Raw genomic sequence first — 13,666 nt, 5'->3', positions numbered from 1 at the left:
CCTCCTACATAGTCGAACGACCTTAGTGCTCTTGATTAAATACAAGTTTCATACCCTAGTACCCTACATGCTCTTGATTATTGAGAGTCTCCCATGCATAGAGGGCTTGGTTCTCTTGATTAAATACAAGTTCCATACCCTAGTACATGACAAAATCCAATGGAAACATTGCAATCCCCCCAATCCTGAAATCCTGAAAAACAGATAAGTCTGCTGGATTTTGAGTGAGATCTAAAATTCTACTTTCTCCATATGAAATCCAATGAGGGCAAAATCACTCTCAAACATCCTGAGTCATTTCATGGTAATATTAAAAATTTAAGTAAAAGTGATATTCTTCTTTATTTTTCATTTTCATAAACTGCATATCAACACTAGGGCCATAGACTTGAACATTCGGCTGCCCCACTCAAAAAAATCTTTTTCTTTATAACTTGAGAGACATCTAGAAGCATCTAGAGGATATTTGAGTCGCCCAATAAAAAATTAGAAGCAAAAAAATTAAAAAAAATACAAGAAAAAGTCAAGTTACAAGAGGAAACTCCGACGCACGGCCTGGAAACTCGTTTCTGGCCGTACTGGCCACGTTTCCTCCTTGAGAAACGTGCCAATATGACCGGAAACGAGTTTCCGGACCGTACTGTACGGGTTCCCCGTTTCCATTTCGTTTCCGTATGGAAACAGACCCTGGACCCACGTTTCCTGCAACTTAGGAGTCAAGACTCCCATTAAGAGTCTTTTGGATTTATTTGTCATCTAGTCATAAAATGTTAGAGTCATTGTCATGTAATGAAGTCATGTTACACTTTGTAAAAGGTCAATCTTGTCTATGTAAAGTATCCTCCAAGAACTTGTCACTTATTCTCTTCAAGTCGGCCTACAACGATGGAAGAACATGCTAGAAGAAGTCGACCTAATCCTTGAGATCATGTCGGCCTAAAGGACATTGGAAGAAGTGTATATATAGCCTAACTCGGTCTCACTTGAAGACAAGCAACTCGACTTGATCTCAACAAGCAAAAGTGCGCAGTAGAAGGGAAACAAAAGTGCAAAGAAGGGGACAAGAGAAGTGCGAAGAAGAAGTGAAGAAGGGCAAGCGAAGATAGGTTTCTTTTGGGCAGTGTGAAGATAGGTTTCTTCTGGGCTAGTGATGGAGGACTCTTCTGGGCATAACGGAGAAGGTTTCTTTTCGATCAACGAAGAAGAGTTTCTTGTCTTTGAGGTTTCTGCGAGTTTCATGTTTGTGTAGATTTTCTTCCGGATCCATCGCATTCAATTTCTTTTTAGATCGACGTTTCGAACCAGCAACGGTGCTTCATCTTCAGGATGTGAGAGAGTTAATTCTCTCACATCTTGAAGATGAACCACCGTTGCTGGTTCGAAACGTCGATTTCTTTTTAGATCGACGTTTCGAACCAGCAACGGTGGTTCATCTTCAGGATGTGAGAGAATTAATTCTCTCACATCCTGAAGATGAACCACCGTTGCTAGTTCGAAACGTCGATCTAAAAAGAAATTGAATGCGATGGATCCAGAAGAAAATCTACACGAAGAAGAGTTTCTTCTGGGGTAGAGAAGAAGAGATTCTTTTGGGGCAATGAAGAAGAAGTTTTTTCTGGGGCAGCGAAGGAGGTTTCTTCTAGGACAACAAAGGAAGGACTCTTTTGGATACTTGATAGAGATTTAGAGACCAAGTTTCTCTAGAGGAAGCTAGTGAAATATAGAGACCGAGTTTCTCTAGAAGGAGCCAAGGAGAGCAGTCCCAGATCAAGAAAGGAAGTTGAAGGGAAGAGGCAGAGCATCAAGGATAGTGGCAAGGTTCTTGGGAGGATACTAGAGTCAAGGGTCTGTGTCATGGTCTTGGTACTCATCAATTGAAGATCTAGAAGAAGAATTTTGATCGGGTTTTCCTCTCAAGAGGTGAAAGGTTTTGGCCCTGGCTGACAAGCCTACATATTGTGTCACTTGTCTCTTATTGGTATTTGTTTTGATGAAAAGAACACAATAATAACATAACGAAGAAAATATCATAAGCTAAGAAGTACAAGTATATCACAACAATTATCAAGCAGAGAAATCTTTTAACTATCCATGCCCTAGATTTCTCAACACAGCAGGGTGCTTTTCAGCAGATATATACACACCATGGAATGAACACAACGGAGTGCAGTAGATGAGGTGCCTAGGAGGTCTCTAATGAAGGCACATCGATTTAATAGACATGAAGTGGCTGTAGTTCATGCATACATGAGCTGACCTTAGGTTCAAACAGCAGTGCTTTAATTAAACCTGCATTTCCAGTTTAGGAAGTCGTCTTTTTTGTTCCAGTTTTAGAACATGTTTTTCATTTTTAGATAGTGCTTTTCTGCTCTTTAGTTAGGTACTGTCTTAACGTTAGTTAGATGCTACTCTAATTAGGAAAAGCACATGGCTATTAGGGGTTTCCCAGAATTAGTCCAGGGCACACTTTTCTAGGAGAAAAGTTCTTTATTCTAGGCAGCTCCATACAGGCTGGGATCTCTAATCTAGGTACACCACAGGGATGGTTGGCATTGATTGTAAAGTTGTAAACCCTATCCTTCATCTATGAAAGAAGGCAGGGTGGGTCACTGCGATGATGAGATAGTGTGTCACATTGTGTTTTTTTCTTTCAAAGTTTATATAAGATAGATATGTGATTGAGTGCTTCAGATCCTTCTACTTGCTGTCAAAGTTTTCATGTGTTTTTAGATTTAGCATTCAACTTTCTGCATTTCTGATAGGAGTTTAAGATTTTCAGTTTCATAGCAGAGGGTTTAGATTCTGAGTGCCAATCTACCTTACCATGTTCTGAAATTTTAAGATGGTGTTAGAGCTGCAGGGCTGAAATCTTCCAGGAATATGTGTATTTAGTGGGCTGCTGCCTGTAAGAGGGATCTGTCAGAGGATTTCAGCTTGTGTGATGCCTAAAAAGTCTTCAGAGATTGGAGTGATCCGTCCCTGTGATAGGTACCCAGATTTGTGATGCAGGTGAGATGCCTGTGTATCTCCAGTGATTGGTGTGTTGGTCTGCACTTGTGATAGGCTGCTGGTCTGATTTATTACCCTCTGATCTGTTTATTTGAGGTGTGTTTCAAAAGTTGCTGGAATGCCTAGTCTTGTTCTTAGGGAGTGTGAGTGGTTAGAAGGTGCTTCCAACTTCACACCTTAGAAATGCAGACTATAAATGTTGTTGGAGGAAGTTGAACTTTGGGGTTTTGTTGAGGGGATAGTTACAGTTCCTATCAATCTTATGCAGCTGGCCAAACAAAATAAGAAAGTGACGAAAGAAAGTGAATATTTTTCAAGAATGGGTTGATTCCTTAAAAAATTTACCCTCGCTCTTGAAAAACTTGACCAATAATGATTCATCTACAAAACTTCATCACAAATCATTAAATCGACATGAAATTAAATAAGTGCAGTGGAAAGAATTCCTAGAGATACATCTATTATCTACAAGAAGATTTCTTTTCCGAAAGCAAATAATTAATTCTTATGCTAATATGAGATAGTTGCATATTAACATAACTTAAAACAAGCATGAAAGAAATAATGACATGAGGAAATAAATAGAAGCATAACAACAAGTCAAGAATTTACCACACATGCAAGGAGAAGAACACCATCACACTTTACCCCCAAGACCGTTGTATTAAGAAAGTATGCAAGTACAAAATGACAAAGTTTCCTCAAGCCCAATAACTTATTACATGATACAATATGAGAGCCCACGGCTTTATTATATAGAGAGTTGGGAGCAAATCCCAATGAAAAATGACAATGACAAATGGCATTGGAGCCAATCCCAATGTAGAAGTGATTAAACAAGTGGCATGAGGTGACAATCCCAAAGAGAAATTCGAATTTGTTGAATGGAGCTCCAATGCCAAGTGTAAAAATCGAATTTTGGCAAGTGGACATCATTTTCTTCTTCCCTTATATGCCAAATTCGAATTTTATGATAGAATGACAAGTGTATATGGGTAGTAACCCATGTGGGGACAATTTCCCACAAAAATCTCCACCAAATATTCTCCCAAATCCTCCCAAATGTGCATTAACTTCACAAATTCGAATTTCCAACTAAACAACTTTCTTATTTAATGCTAGAAATTTGATTTTATTTGAGCATACGTTATTTCCTTGATTTTAGGAGTCCACATCACCTTGGGACTTCACTTTAACTCCCCCATAATTTTCCACTTCATTTCCACAACATTTAGCATGTGTGGATATTTATTTTTCTCCATTTATTTAAGTTATGGCTTAATTAATTGCCAGATTTCCCATTAAGCTTAGGAAAAGTGGGTTTTGAGGGTTCAAAACACATTTTTAACCCCTCAAAGTGTATCACAGTAGAAAGTTGAAGGCGAGGGGTGCAAATTTCATTACTCATACCCCATACAACTTCTCTAGACATCATTTATTACATTACAAATACAATTTTATTAGCAATTTCTGCAGTGTGGAAAATCAAAAAATTAAAAAAATGACTACCTAGACCTAACCAAATTCCATGAAATTTTTTGTGTGATCTAGTATGAGAATATACATCGACTCTAGACACTAAGTGTATTAGGGGCTCAACCTTCAAACCTTCACCCCGGCTTTGGTATTAAAAATGAGTGAATTTTCCCATAAAATTATCCGCCTCTGAAAAATAAGGGATAATTAACAAGATTAAAAAAACTCCAAGGTGTACTCATTTGCTGATCGAATCCCAACATCCTAGGCCTGTTACAAACTCAAAAACTCATCATTACTAGTATCACTTATTACAATTCCCCATAGGGTGTGGAATTTGGGTACAAGAAAGATGATGAGAAGATAGAAGTGGAGTTAAAAAACTCTGTTGATTGATGATCTCTGATGGTACAAGTTTTCTCTGGATCATCCTTGGGCATGGAGTCTTCATATAATCATCAAGTGCCACTCCAGTGGTCAACATGCACCAAATGGGTTCTCTTTATCTCGGGATCCCTTTGTTCGAGGTGTTTGGGATGATTTTGTCCAAATGAAGACAAGGCCAGAGATAGTTTAAATTAGAGTGGAGGAGATCTTTAACTTTGTCCTCATTGGGAATTTGAGGAGAGGAGATAAGAAAGGAGGACTTGATAGGGAGGGTCAAAGGGACAAGGAGGAAGAATTAGGTTTTATAACCAGGGGAAGATATATTTGAGTCACATGAAGTGTTTCAAGTGCCACAAGATGGGCCACTATTCATCTTAGAGTCTTGAGAGGAAGAAAGCCAAGCAACAACAAAAACAGTTTGTAGGGACTGTAGAAGCTTCAACATAATTCAATGAGCTAGCATCTAGACTTGAGACAACTTTCTTTATAGTATTTTTCCTTTCCACTAGCTCTGTTTCTGGTTTAAGGTGGTATGTGGATAGTGGAGCATCTAGACACATGATCTTCAATAAGAAGGCTTTATGCAAGTTCTGAGAACAAGAAGAAGGCATATAGGTAGAGTTGGGCAATGTTGCCACTTCACCTGTTAACGGGTGAGTTTTATCTCTTTGCATACCTTCAGGTGATGTCCTTGAGTTGAATGATGTCTTGTATGTTCTTGGTTTGTTTAAGATTCTTCTTTCAATTTCCTACATGAAAAATATAGTGTATAGCCGATTTGATGATTAGCAAGTGATCATTAGAAAATAAAGCCTTGATTTTAGTTGAGTTTTGGCTAGGGAAGTGTGTTATGGTGGCCTTTATAGGTTGCTAGTAGATTTAGTGAAACATGGCGCTTTAGTGCATGAGAGTGACCATTCGTGTGAGTTATGGCACAAGTGATTTGGTCACCTCCACTACAAAGTGGTACCTCTCTTAAGGACATGGTGAAGGGATTGTTTAACTTTTAAGATTGAAAAGGAAAGAGTTTGCAAGGGTGGTGCACTCAACAAGCATACCAAGATTGCTTTCCCAAGCAGTAAGCATAGATCAAGAGATATTCTTGATCTAATTCATTTATATGTGTGTGGTTGTTTATATTATGCATCTTTAATTGATGATTCCTCTAGGAAGACTTGGATTTATTTTTTGAAGATTAAGGATGATATGTTTAATAATTTCAAAGAGTTCAAGGCCTTTGTTGTGATATTCCCACTTAGCATAATTGCTAAGTGAAATATCAATTTTGGCCAATTTTGTCTTAATTCATGTTTGCACTTAGGAAATGTGGGTTTAAACTTTAAAGGCCTCACATTGATTTTTGATTAAAGAAATCCCCAAACATTAGAGATGGAAGGGAAATATCGAGCCTCTAGTGGAGCGTGGGGGCCACCCATGGAGAATTGTAACCCACATGAGAAGTACTTGTTGATTTGTGGTGGCATCAGATGTGCTCTAGCCATGAAAATTGGTGGAGGCTAAGGCACATAAGATCTCCAAGACCGAGAAATGGTTTGGGGAAATTCCACCCGGTTGGAGAGATGTTAAAATAATTAATATTTTTAATGGGGTTCCTAAGTCTAAACTTAGGAAAATTAAAATATTAATGGGTATTAATATAAAACTGAGTGAGAATGTTCTAAATGACATGGATCGAGCGAAATCTAATCTTAGCCGTTGATTAGGAACTTAATCTCGGCCGTTGAAGACTCAACAGGAAAAGTATAAGAGGAGGCTTGAGGGTCAGTTGGAGATACACCAAGATTGATCAGTCAATTCGATTTTCTGGAGCGGGGCTTGCTGAGAAAATTCGAGCTAGTGGTTTGTTGTAGCGAGGGGCAATGAGTACATAGCAGAGAGGCAGGGATAGTGCCAGAGGGTCAGCGCAATGACCGAAGAGGCTGATGCAGAGGCAGCAGGAGCTATGCAGAGGCAACTGGGGACTGCGCAGAGGCTGAGGGGCCTGCGTGGGTGATGCAGAGGGCCAGAGAGCTGACACAGAGAGCCAGGAGGCTGACGCAGAGGCTTCAGGAGCTAAGCTGAAGCTAGCAGGGCTGACGCAGGGCCAAGAGGAAGTGCCAGAAGGATTTTCGTGGGGCAGACTAGAGTTGAGAGGCTGAATATCTATCTCCGAGAAGAGGTATTACTACCATGTAACAATCTTTGTTGGGTGAGCCATTTCTGGCACCCTAGCTATACTCAAAAGGTGCTTAATAATAAAACCCTCATATCTGCTGCACCGGTTTTCTTGCATTGGGTTTTTTCGGGGACGATTGTCCAAAAATAACGGTGTCCCTTGTGTGTTTTTCTCAGTTATTTCAGTTGCTGATCTGTATATGAGTTAAGGCTGCATTTGTGTTTATTTTCAGTATTTATATTTATAAATAACTTGTTAATGAAACGAACAAGTAGGAGAAAATAAACCAGATAATGTAGTAGGGATTGCTAACGTGTTAGACTTAGAAGTTTCAACAGTACGCATGCATTGGAGGAAATTCAGTGGGAGGAAATCGAGCTGGGCCCACATGAGCACATTGGAGGCACTTTGACAAAATGGAAGGAAAGGCACTTATTTTGGCATTCATTCATCTTTGAGAAAATTTATCTTTGACATAACACATTTGAGCTGAAGCTAAGTTTGCAAGTGCTGTTTAGCACATGAGTGTTTCCAAGCGGAAATCTCAACCCTTGCTTCGGTGGACTTCGAGTGCCAGCCCAAGGAGGGAGTTCCATCCATTTCAGTTCGTTCCAACAGTGGGAGTGCGAGTTTGTGGGGAGGATTCAGCAATAGTAGCGCAGGGACTACGCAGTGCTTGGAGGAGGTACGCTTGGAGGTGGAGGAGTCAAGGGAGTTTGGGCTTGAGGTTTGAGGAGGAACCCGAAGGAGTGTTTGCTTGGAGATTGCAACCATTTTGAGGGTTTTTGGCAGCGAAATTGACAGGCGGGTCGAATTACCCAACAACAGAGCCATAGAGGGAAAAAGAGGGCTGAAATTCCAAGGTCAACCATAGGCCAATTCCTTCGTGGGTTATTTTGAGTATTTGTTGGAGAGCCTAGAGTTAATTTCCCAGAATTTTTTGAGCATCGGAGGAGGCCCTAGCAGCAATTCTTCACAACTAGCAGCGTATCTTCTGGGCAGTTCAGCGCAGAGGCAGGAGAGAGCAACAACAGATGTGAGAGGGACTTCTTATTATTCACTTGGGCTTAGCTAGCTTGCCTGGAGCAAGCCCAGGTGCACACATTCGAGCACCACATTGTACCCTCGTGATTTTATAATAAAATGGCTCAGTAGTGTAGTTTTTGGTGCAATTTCATGGACTGATTTATGTGTTTGATTTTCGTGGTTTTTAACTTTTTATGTCTATGTTTGCTTTGTTATTTACTGTAAAAATTTCCTAGGAATATTACGATGGTATTAGATCTCATAGACTTGGCTCAACCTGTGGGAGTAGCGCAGTCTATGACACCAAAAGATAGGCAAAACATGACGTACTAGAGACAAAGGTACAAGAGTAGAGAAAGGCAGTTGCAGATTACTCCAGATCTCGTGATAACTGAACCAAAGGTTGTGGAAACAAACATGGCAGAGAATGAGGGAGATAGAAGGAGTAAGGAGGAACAATTTGCTCATCATTTGCTGAAAGCAGTATAGGACTTGTCCAAGAGTATTGAGGAACTAAGGCAACATAATTGTAGCAACAACAAGGGTAAGGGAATTCAAGGGGAATTCTAGTTGGGTGAAGGCTCCGGTACTTCATAGCACCACACATCCCTTAACCCCAACATGCCTCTTATTCCCAACACACCACCTAGATCCACTATTCCCACGTTTTTGACATCTGGAGCTGGTGGGCAGCAAGGGCAGGAGGAGTTGCCTATGGGGGACTATTTCTTGGAGTATCAGTCCTATGGACCCGAGTTCAGGGAAGCCATCACTTTTAGGGACTTTTGCCAGCTGAAGGGCAATAATAGGCCCAAGGGACAGAGTGGGGGAAACTACACACAGGGGACAAATTTGCAGCATACTGTGGGGAGGCTGTTTCTCCCAACTTTTGATGGCTCTTCTAAGAGCTCAGCTAGAGCGTGGGTAGAGAAGTTGGATGTCTACTTCCAGCTAAACCAGATGACGGAGGGGGAGGCAATAAAAATTGCCACGCTACATTTGGAGGGTGAAGCCCATGATTGGTGGTTCCATGGGCTAACCACAATGGGACATGCTGGGGTGACAACCTATGAGGATTTCACCAGGAGGGTGTTGGAGCATTTTGAGAGGAAGGATCCAGAGGAGCACTTTGGGGAGCTGACAAGGCTCAAGTAGACCGGGAGCGTTGAGGCCTACATTTCGGAGTTTTTGAGGCTATCAGTGATGGTGCCAGATCTATCGGAGTCCAGGAGGGTCTTCATGTTTATAGAGGGGCTAACAGAGCCATTGAAGGGATTGGTGAAGTCCAACAGTCCCACTACCTTGTAGGATGTAGTGGGGAGGACCCGAGATTTGCAGGATGCTCTACTAAGTGTTAGAGCACCACTACCACCTAGATAGGGCTTCCAACAGAGGGGAAGAGACACTATAGCTCCACCACCGAGAGCCAACCAGGGGCGTGGACAGTTGGATGAGAAGACCCAGAGAGACCTTCAAAGGAGGAAGTTGTGTTTTACCTGTCATGAACCATGGGCTCCAGGCCATAGATGCATAGCGGGTTTGCGTCAGCCCTGTGATGCCCTGCGTTAGCTCTCTGGCGCTCTGCGTCAGCAACGTTGGCCTCTCTGAGGCTCTACGCAGCTCCCGGCTTCTTCTGTGTGGCTCTCGCTGGCTCTGCATAACATCTTGGATTTTGCACTGCTAGAAACAACTTCTGTCACCTCAGGACAACTGTTTTCTGCTGCTATTGCTCCGCTCGGCTAATATCTTTTAGTCCTCCTGTGATCTGCAATCACTTTCTGATACCATGTTGAAGTTTCTAAGTTTACTTAGTTTAGAAACCCTTCATGCACTTTTTCTCATTTATTCCTACCTACTTGTTATTTTTCTTTAACAAGTTATTTACAAAGTAAATACTGAAAATAAACACTAGTGCATGTTCAACATATTACAGATCAACAACTAAAATAAACAAGAACAAACACACCACATGACACCATTATCTTTGGAACAATGTCCCCAGAAAAACCCAATGCGGGAAAACCGGTGCAACTATCTGAGGGTTTTCTTATTAAGCAATATTAGAGTACAATCTGGGTGCCGAAACTGGCCTACCCAATAGAGAATTTCCTTGGCATCTATACCTCACAGTTTGAGAGAAATCTCTTGGCTGAAACCTCGGAAAATTCTTCTGGCAGCTCCTCAGCACAAAACTGCTCTGCAACCCCAGCGTCTGCCCAATCTGGACTGCGTCAGCCCCTCTCTGTCTCACGTTGGCCCTGCGTCAGCCTTTTTTGGCCTGCATCAGCCTTGGGAGACCCTGTGTCAGCTTTCTGGGCCTCTGCGTGAGACACGCTGGCCTCTCTGGTGCTTTGCACATCACTCGGCTGCTTCTGCGTGAGCCCTTGCTGCCTCTGCGTCACTCTCCTTGGCTACTGCGCTACTCTCCTGGCACAATCTCTACCTTCTCTGTTTCTCTGTACTCAATGCCCCTCAGCTGCTCTCCCGATCACTGATTCTATCTCTCTTAGCAAACCCCGCTCTAGAGAATAGAATGACTGATCACTCTGGTGTGTTCTCCAAGTGACCCTCAAGCCTCCTCTTATACTTTTCCTGTTGACATCTCAACAGCCGAGATTAAGTCCCTAATCAACGGCTAAGATTAGATCTGGCTTGATCCATGTCTTTTGGACCATTCTAACACAAATTCATATTAATACACATTAATATTTTATTTTCCCTAAGTTTAGACTTAGGGACTCCATTAAAAATATTAATTATTTTAATATCCCCCGATCTGTTTAGAATCTGCCCAAACCCTTTCTGGGTATTGGAGATTTCATGGCCCCAACCTCTCCACCAAATTTCGTGGTTGGAGCACATCCAATGCTACCCCAAATCAACATTACCCCCTTGGCGATCCGAAGTACCAAAACCCTCACCAATTTGGAATTCCTCTTGAATCCCTTTGCCCCTGTTGTTACTGCAATTTTGCTGCATCAGCTCCTCAATACCCTTAGACAAATCTTGCACGAACTTGAGAAGATGTTGGGCAAACTCCTCTTTACTCCTTCTATCTGCCTCGTTATCCCCCATGTTTGGCCTTACGACCTTTGGTTCAACTATCGCTGGATTTGGGGTAATTTGTAGCTGCCTCTCTCTGCTCCTGTACCTCTGCCTCCGGTAAGTTACGTTCTGTTAGTCTTCTGGTGTCATAGATTGATGCTGCTCCTACACGCTGAGCCATGATTATGAGCTCTGATACCACTGTAATATCCCTAAGGAAAATTTATAGTAATAAACAAAGCATGCATAGTAAAAGTAAACAAAAAAATGGCAAACCAATCAAACCATGATAAAGAGCCAAAAACTGCGTTGTGCTAAGCCATTTTATTATGAAAGCATGGGGGTACAATATGATGTTTCGAAAGTGTGCACCTAGGCTTTCTTAAGGCAAACTATTAAAGCCCAAGTGAAGAAGACAAGTCCCCCAAAGCTGCTGGTTGATCTCTCTCTAGCTCTGCGCTGAACTGTGCAGAAAATGAGCTGCTGGCTGTAAACAATAGCTGCTAGGGCCTCCTCCGATGCATAGAAAATTTTGGGAAATTAAGGTCGGACTTTCCTCCAATAACTCACAAAAACCCATGAAGGAATTGGCCAAATGTTTACCTTAGAATTTCGGTCCAATTTCCCCTAGCTCCTGCTGTTGCTGGGTATTTCCACCCACCTACAATTCTGATGCTGAGTGTCCCCAAAATGGCTGAAATCTTCAACAATTCTCCTTCCCAGACTCCCCCACAAATCTCAGCTCCAAACTCCCTTCTCTTCTCAAGTCCCACCTATGGCACTAGCAAGGACAGTGCAGTCCCTATGCTATTGCTACTGGAACTCCTTCACACTCCCACTATGCTATTCCTGGATTGATTTGAAAAGGATGAGATTCCCTCCTTAGGCTGACACTCGAAGTCCACCGAAGCAAGGGGTGAGATTTCCGCTTGGAAACCTCTTGTGCTCAACAACACCTACAGACATGGCTTCGGCTCAAGCGTGCTAGTCTAAGAGAAAACTCAAATGATCAAGAATGCCCAAAACTGATTGCCTCCTCCTCTTTTGTCAAACTGCCTCCCAATTGCCCATGTGGGCCCATCCATCGACTTTCCTTCCAATGAGCTCGTACTTCCTATGGGGCTGTATTTCTCCATGAGTGGTCCGCACTTACCACCAACAATTCGACTTTCTCCCGTTCTCCTAATGTTTGGGCCTATTCTTAACTCCAAAATTCAAGTGGGATCCCCAAACCCAGTTTTCCTAAGTGCAAGTACGAAATATGACAAAATTGGGCAAAATTGATATTTCCCCTTAGCAATATTTCTAAGTGGGAATATCACATCTCAAGCCCACGACCTTGGGTTCAAAACCCATTGGCTTTGGTACTTAGCTCACAAAGTGGGTCAAATCCTCACAAGTCAAGCACCCTCATCATCTCCACTCTCATTATATTCCCCCTCCTCCTCACCAAGGCACTCCTCCTCTCTAGGGATTTCAAATCCATCACTGCCCACTTCCTCATCCTCTTCATCACTCCTTGTTCTGCTCCCCAACACCATCATAACAAAAAAAGGAACCAACATCAAGAGATGCCAAGCCATATAACCATGATGTTTGAAGTTTTTAATTTTGGTGGAGTTATAGTTTCTTGCCTGCAATAAAATGGAGGAATGGGAATAGGAAAGAGAGAAGAGAACATTTTCATTTAACAATGAACATATAAAAAATACAAATGCTAAATTAGAGTCTAGATCCTACCTTTTTGGCCTTCAATCCCACGCTCCAATGTCCCTTGCAAGCTCCTCAAGCTCCCAAGCAACCCTCTCAATCTTCCTCGTCAACTCAAGCTCCAATTCCAATAGCCCTCTCTTGCTTTCACAATATGCAAATGGTGAATTGTGGGAGGGGAGGAGGGCCTTTTATTCTTTTTTGGCCCTCCCCTCCCTCCAAAAACCCACCGCGCCTTTTTCACCCATGGGGAGCAAACATGAGCGGTTAGGGAGCAATTGCTCCCTTGTTCGCTCTCGAAAAACTAGTGAGCAATTTTTTTGAAGGGGGCGCGCTCCCGATCCGCTCCCAAGTAGAGTGTACTTCGGGAGTGGATTCAGGGGGGGTGCGGGCGGGACGCTCCCGTGCAACCTTTGGTCAAAGACCAGGGAAAAACCTCACAAGGGGGAAAACCCTTTCAAATTCTCCTTCTTATTAGATTGTCTTCATCAGAGAGAAGAGTAATCCAATTTCAACAATGAGTTAAAGTCAACCTTTGACTATTCAAATAGACAAATCAATATCCAACCAATGATGAGCTTCAAAAGTCAGTTCTGGTCAATGGTCAAAGTATGCAATTCTGTCCAAGTAAACAACAGTCAACATGTGCCCTAACCAGTCAAAGTCAACAGTCAAATCAGTCCTCCAAGAGCTCAGTCAACAGTCCACAAACTCGGCCATCAATGCTGGTCAAACAGAGGTCAAAACAGTCCCAATCTGAGTGGTCAAACCTGGTCAACGGAGAGAGATACCTTGCGGTCAATGAAGGTCAAAGTGCCCAGAATGCCTCAGTTTTTG

The 13,666-nt window shown here is 42.2% G+C and overlaps 1 protein-coding gene across 1 annotated transcript in view; it reads left to right on the top strand.

Moving 5' to 3' along the window:
- Positions 1-13,666, top strand: part of LOC149222168 (Haloacid dehalogenase-like hydrolase (HAD) superfamily protein) — a 340,733-nt gene that overhangs the window by 8,613 nt on the left and 318,454 nt on the right. The window lies entirely within an intron of this gene.

The sequence above is a fragment of the Pinus tabuliformis genome, chromosome Q (genome assembly GCF_031772625.1).
Source record: "Pinus tabuliformis cultivar Carrire ecotype Pingquan chromosome Q, CPIR1, whole genome shotgun sequence".
Classification (NCBI taxonomy): domain Eukaryota; kingdom Viridiplantae; phylum Streptophyta; class Pinopsida; order Pinales; family Pinaceae; genus Pinus; species Pinus tabuliformis.
The sequence above is the reverse complement of the archived record's forward strand: the minus strand, read 5'-3'. Positions and strand labels throughout refer to the sequence as shown.